The sequence below is a fragment of the Fukomys damarensis genome, unplaced genomic scaffold, assembly GCF_012274545.1.
Source record: "Fukomys damarensis isolate Sample0158 unplaced genomic scaffold, DMR_v1.0_HiC HiC_scaffold_14, whole genome shotgun sequence".
NCBI classification, from domain to species: Eukaryota; Metazoa; Chordata; class Mammalia; order Rodentia; family Bathyergidae; genus Fukomys; species Fukomys damarensis.
Window position 1 is genome coordinate 8,667,572 of NW_022900926.1, and position 7,299 is coordinate 8,674,870.

The window sequence follows — 7,299 nt, forward strand, 5'->3', positions numbered from 1 at the left end:
ATTCTCTGATAGGTTTTTCTCATAATAGACTTGATGCTTCTTGGTTATAATCTTTAATATTTTGTCTTTGTTCTTTTAGCACATTAACAACATGCAGTGAAAAGGTTCTGTATCAGGTCGTGTCTACTTGAGATTCACAGGGCCTCCAAGAACTCAATGTCTATATCATCCCCAAGGTTTTGGAAATTTTCTGCTACTATTTCACTGAATACATTTTCTATGTCATTGGCCTGCAGCTTGATTATTTCATCTAAATCTATCAGATGGTGCAAAGGATCCTAAGTATACTGTTCATAGTTTTGGTTTTTTTCCCTTAACTAGTGCCTCAATATGCTAGTATACTACCTTCTCTTTAAGCAATGATATTATTTACTTGCTCTAGTCTATTAGTGAAACTTTCAATTGAAGTTTTTATTTGATTTACTGAGTTTTTCATTGCCAAGATTTTTGCTTGATTTTCTTGCACAATCTCTTTTGACTTAATTGCTATTGAACTACTCTACATTATGTCTCCTAATTTATTCACCTGTCTATTCATATCTTCTTTTAATTCACTAGTCACTTAAAAAAATCAATCTTTTGAATTCTTTGACATCTCATCCACTTGGACATCTTTGGATTCTGCAGCTATGGAGTTCCAAACTTTTGAAGGAGTTGCATTGTCTCGTTTTTTCATACTTCTTATGTTTCTATGTTGAGATTTGCGTGTCTATCAGGATGGAAGTCTCTTCCATATTTACATCAAGGTCTTCTTAGGGGGCAGCCTTCTCTTGATGGTGTGCCCTGGGGTATGTGTTCATTGTGTAGTGCCGAGATTATTCCAAATGGATTTTATATTGTAATTTCCCTGGAGTATCATTGACTTTGATTAGTAGGCTTTGGCCCTGTGTACACTGTGAGAATCTGAGGGACCTGACTGCTCTGCAGGACTTGCATGAGTGAGGCCCTTCTGGAGATCCCTGCAGTTGTGTCTAGACATGGGAATAAATATGTAATGTGTATTCTCTATGGTTATTTCACTCAATTTGTCACTACCTAAAATACCAGGGCTTCTGCTCCCCACGCAGTGAGCTCAGACAGTGGAAGCCCCACTGAGATGGCTCCACCTGATGGCCCCTTGTGACGTGCTGGGGAGGACAGAGGACCTCTCCCCAGTACCTTCTTGCAGGGCTTCTCCTCTCTGGTCAGACTGTGTCTGCAAGGAGCTGGTACTGCATTTGTGGAGATCACCGGGGACTCCCTCTTTCGGCTTCTGCTCCCCACGCAGTGAGCTCAGACAGTGGAAGCCCCACTGAGATGGCTCCACCTGATGGCCCCTTGTGACGTGCTGGGGAGGACAGAGGACCTCTCCCCAGTACCTTCTTGCAGGGCTTCTCCTCTCTGGTCAGACTGTGTCTGCAAGGAGCTGGTACTGCATTTGTGGAGATCACCGGGGACTCCCTCTTTCATCTGTACCCACACTGCAGGGAGAACTTCACCTGTCCTTGCCAATCTGCTGACCGCGGTACTGGGAAACCCTACCCCTGTTTACGCCCTTAGGTCTAATACTTCCAGGTTTCACTGGTAGCTATCTGTGGATGCACCTTCGGGCTTTCCTACAACTCCCGCAGGTCAACCGTAGTCACACACCTGTTGTTCTGGTTCAGTTTTGCAGAGTAGAGGGTCAGTTCTGGGTGCCTCTAACTTGTCATCTTCCTCCCTGAAATTAATTTTTGATTAATCAAAAAAGTGGGCAAAGAAGGGAAAAAGGATCATAACAAAGAGTTAATGGTGGACATAAACTCAATAATATTCTGAATTAATTAAAACACAAATAAATATTACACTTTAATAGTCCAAGCAATAAACTAATATTTATAGCTTGTATTTTAATGCATATTTTGATATATAAACACATTTCAATTATAAATACACAGAAAATCTAAATATTAGAAAGAATGGAAAATTTATACCATGAAATATTAAACAAATGAAACTTGATGACACTACACCAAGAACAATACCAGATAAACTAAATTCAATGTCAAAAATAAGCAGGGATGAAGAGATCATTTGATAATGAAAAACTAATCAATTCTTGGAGAAAATTCATAACTTTATATAATGCAGCTTCAAATATCTAAAGAAAAGTTAATAAGATCCATTATAAGAATATGAAATATTTGCACACTCAATGGCTGATGAAACATGAAAATATGTAATTCATAAAATCCATACCATGGAGGATGCAGACTTTTCTCATACACTGCAGAGTTGTATAATCTATCTTGAAATCAATTTGATGTAGTGATTCCACTTTTACACTTTAGCAGATGCACTCAAAGATTTATTTATATCTTTAATTGAAGCACATATTATCGTAATGGCAAAAAAAAAACCAAAGAAAAATGCATGTAATATTATTCCAATAATTCAATTATGGTTGGAAAGTTGCTATTAAAAGAGATCTTGTTATGCACCAGGCTTGATCCTCAATACTAACTAGTACTCACTAAGTGCCTTTCTCCAATATAATTCCTCCTCAGTACCTCCGTTAAAGAACAAAGATGGACTCCCACATCGAATAATATCAGAGTTATAATTAGTGTTATCATTGGCAATGATTTCTGCCCTGACAGTATTATTTTTCTTTTGAAAAGTAAAGCACAAAAGAACAAAAACCTCCATACAAGATCTGCAGAAGATACACATCTCTTTGCTAGGTTCTTTCCTAAAAAATGAGAACTGATGGATATTCAAAGACACTATCTGTGTCACAAGGGGAGAGCTCAACTTCAACAGCAGAGGTTTAAAGCCAATATATTATATACAGAAAATCTAAATATTAGAAAGAATGGAAAATTTATACCATGAAATATTAAACAAATGAAACTTGATGACACTACACCAAGAACAATACCAGATAAACTAAATTCAATGTCAAAAATAAGCAGGGATGAAGAGATCATTTGATAATGAAAAACTAATCAATTCTTGGAGAAAATTCATAACTTTATATAATGCAGCTTCAAATATCTCAAGAAAAGTTAATAAGATCCATTATAAGAATATGAAATATTTGCACACTCAATGGCTGATGAAACATGAAAATATTTAATTCATAAAATCCATACCATGGAGGATACAGACTTTTCTCATACACTGCAGAGTTGTATAATCTATCTTGAAATCAATTTGATGTAGTGATTCCACTTTTACACTTTAGCAGATGCACTCAAAGATTTATTTATATCTTTAATTGAAGCACATATTATCGTAATGGCAAAAAAAAAACCAAAGAAAAATGCATGTAATATTATTCCAATAATTCAATTATGGTTGGAAAGTTGCTATTAAAAGAGATCTTGTTATGCACCAGGCTTGATCCTCAATACTAACTAGTACTCACTAAGTGCCTTTCTCCAATATAATTCCTCCTCAGTACCTCCGTTAAAGAACAAAGATGGACTCCCACATCGAATAATATCAGAGTTATAATTAGTGTTATCATTGGCAATGATTTCTGCCCTGACAGTATTATTTTTCTTTTGAAAAGTAAAGCACAAAAGAACAAAAACCTCCATACAAGATCTGCAGAAGATACACATCTCTTTGCTAGGTTCTTTCCTAAAAAATGAGAACTGATGGATATTCAAAGACACTATCTGTGTCACAAGGGGAGAGCTCAACTTCAACAGCAGAGGTTTAAAGCCAATATATAGAATTTAAATATGATAAAACAGTCCAGTGAAGAAAAGTTTAGGGATCATTTCAATTAGTACCAAAATTTTCTTCTGAAATTTTCTTCTCAAGTTTTACTGTGAAAGAAGCAAAGATTAGGCTTTGCCTAGAAAATAAGAAACATTCCCTGATTCTGGCTGTTAGTTTAAGTCACTGAGAGCTTATAGAGCAGCATTAGTTGCAGGACATTTCTCAATTTGTGGGAAGCATCTTGCATCATCGGGACATTGGGCCTGGCTTTCTTCTGCAGGGCCTGCATTTCAAGATCATGCGGCTGTGATCTCTGGCCGCTCGAGATTCAGATGGAGGAGGAGAAGCAACCTCTTCAAAAACAAGCGCTGAGGGATTTAACTTGGATACACAGGTCCGTATCTCAGTTAACGGCTGTGCCTGAAGAAACAATATTAATTTTCCAGATCAGGTTCCGATGTCCTTCTTTGGGTTCTGTTAAAAAGTTGCCTCAATTGGATCCCAGGATGCAAGGCGTTTCTCCCGAAAATCAGGGAGCCAAAACTGAAGGACTCTGTTTGATGGAGGAAATCACAGCTGTCTCCTGGAAGCGTTCCCGGTGCCATGACAGCTTCGCTGGCAATGCACCTTTGTCACCGTGCTCTTTTGCTCCAACTGTCCACGTTCTTCAAAAGGAATATGGACCATTTGCATAATACAGAAATAAAATAAAAGCTTGCCACACACCCTCCCCCTCCCCTGTACACATAAAGTACTGAGAATATACATAAGTCTCTGCAGAGATGATTTTTAGGAAACCATGCACATAAGTTACGAATCCCAGTTGAAGCCAGACATGGACGGCAGCACGAGCCTGTAATCCCAGCTCTGGGGGTGCTAAGGGAGGAAGCTCCTGAGTCAAAGTCAGCCTCCAACACGGCAAAACCGTGTCTCCATAGCAACAGTAACTACAACAGCAATAACACAAATCACAACCCAGGGCCTAAAGTATAGTGTGGGGAGGAACAGGCAGGAGGGACAGCTCGTCCCTTGCGAGAGTCTTCTTGGGTTCATCTTAGAGGTAAAAAGCAGGTGGGTAAACTGCTCGTCCCGTCCTGTGGAGATTTTATGCAGACGAATGGACCTCCCTGTAATGTTTGCGCGGGGTTCGCCTGTTCCAGGTCCCGTGCGGCAGGAACACGAATGGAAAGGGGTCCTGGGCGAGGAAACGCGCGAACGTTGGCCCTGTCATTAGGAGCCTTGCTCGGACACTTCCTTTCCTGCAAGACTCAAACTCCACACAAAACCATTTCCACTGTTCAGAAATAAGGCCCCTTCACTTGTGTGACCCTTTCCAGTCCTCTCCAAAGAGGGCACTTCCGCGAAATAACGAACACTTTCCTCTGACATGGGCATTTTTTTTTTTTTTTTTTTTTTTTTTTTTTTTTTAGAATCTTGACTGAAATAAGCCCGTAGAAACAGAATTCCCACTTTAACACTTCTTTTCTACTTTTCACACGCACATTTGTGGTATTTTATGTCTGAAAAAAAAATCAAGGACGGCCTCGTATGTCTGTGATAACATCTCAAAACTTAAAAGAAACAGTTCAGTCCCAAGCATGTTGAAAAACAGATTCAAAAGTTTTCAAACATTTTCTATGACAAACTAAACTGATTAAGTTGTCAATTCCTTAAAAAGGTGAGCTCTTACCTTTTAGGTTTCAGAAGTAAAAATAAAACGATACATGTGGTATAAATTATATTGTAAAAATTAAATATTTCCTGTTACGTATAAATGATGGTAAATATAACTTAGGATATATAGTCCTTTAACGCAAGTCAGCTTATTCGGGAATAGAACATTTCTTAAACCTGACAAATGTCACATGTGAATCTATTAATTACAACTTTTATTCAGCTGGTACCACGAGACTGAGCCAAGCTAGGAGATCACAGGTACTCAGGCTCTGGGATAATAAACCACATTCAGCTCTTTTGTATCATAGGGACTACGGAAAAAGTGAGAGGGAGTGATGAAAACCCACAGAGACAACGACACTCAGAGCCATCAGGCAAAGGGTTGGTCAATCCGGCTTCAACCCAGGTCCTTGTTTTCTGAGGTCTTGGATCTCCTGACAAGTCCATGAAACAGAGCCGAGAAGGTCGTGTTTTTCCAATGTACACTTGTTATACAAACAGCTCATGCTGCACTTTCACTTGGAGTGAAATCATCTTCAAAGTAGGAAAGTAGTAGATGCCATGACAGGACATCCTGGGACAGGAACTACTTAGCAAAAACTCTAATCTGGTGAGAAAATACCTGCCAAGCAAAAGTCTCACAGCAAGGGATTGAAAGCATAGAAAAGTACCAAAGTACAGATTCACTTTGAAGAAAAAGAAGGGCTTTAGGTAGGCGTCTTTGCTTTCTAATGTACCCAATTTCCTTTGGCTTTTTTATTTTTTGGTATATATGAGAGAGCATAAAACAAACGAAGTAAAGGCCTATTACAAGTGATGATTTTTCATGAAGATTTATACTCATAGTTCAAATTGCCTTCTCGGTGACTATGTTTTCTAATTAAACTCTAGAACATTGTGGCAGGCCTCATCATTTTGTGAGCTCAGTGTTTTGGAAGATGAATTTATTCTTAGGAGCTGGGGATTTGTCTTCCTGAGTTTGTTATCAGGGAGTACGATTCTTGATATAAACAGTAACAATCACCTTACACGAATATTTGTATTCGGATGGGGTGTATTCCAAAGGCACTTAATATTTTTCTCCCTTGCCTGTGTTGTTATTTCTAGGACAAGGCTGTTTGACAAGAACAAGGAATTACGGAACCTGTTCCTACTATTGCCATGCCTCAGGGAAGATAATTAGAAGACTTTATATTTGTAGAGCAGTAGTTCTTTTCTTAAAAATCCAATGATTATATAATTTTGGCACAGTCTGAAAATTCACAGAGAAGTTTTAACTGTAATATAGGGCTTTCCTATATACCCTGACCACAGCTGCTAACCCTGCTTTAATACTTAATATTACTATGGGGCAGTTGTCACAATTTGCAAAACAATATTGAGATTATTTTTAACTAAAAGCTATACTTTACTGGAATTCAGTTTTTTTTTTGTTTTGTTTTGTTTTGTTTTTTTCCTTCTAAAAACCCTCCGAGAGACCCCCATTCCATTTTGCGCCCCTGTCTCCTAGGCTGCTCTGGCTCTGAGAGTTTCTTAGATTTTCTTTGTTTTGGACGACTGGTGATTTTCGGGCACTGTTCAGGTGTTCTGTAGGATGTCCACTACCAAGTTTGTCTAGTGATTTTCTCGTGATTGGACTGGAGTTATAGCTCTGGAGAGGAAGGTGTAAGGGTGAAGTGCTCTGCTCATCGCGCTGGATCCCAGGCACACGCTGTCAGTATGGTTTATCCCTGATGGCGGTGGCGCTGGTCATCTGCTCTGCACTCTGGGTACTGCTTCAGTGAGTCCCCCAAGGGCGCCTGTGCTGGAAGCTTAATTCCCAGGGCGGTGATGCACAAGGTGGGGGGAATCTTTATCAACTGCAAGGTCTGGAGGTTATTGGGCTGCTGCTCTAGAAAGGGAGGATGCTGCTGGTTTTGTGGAGGGCATCAG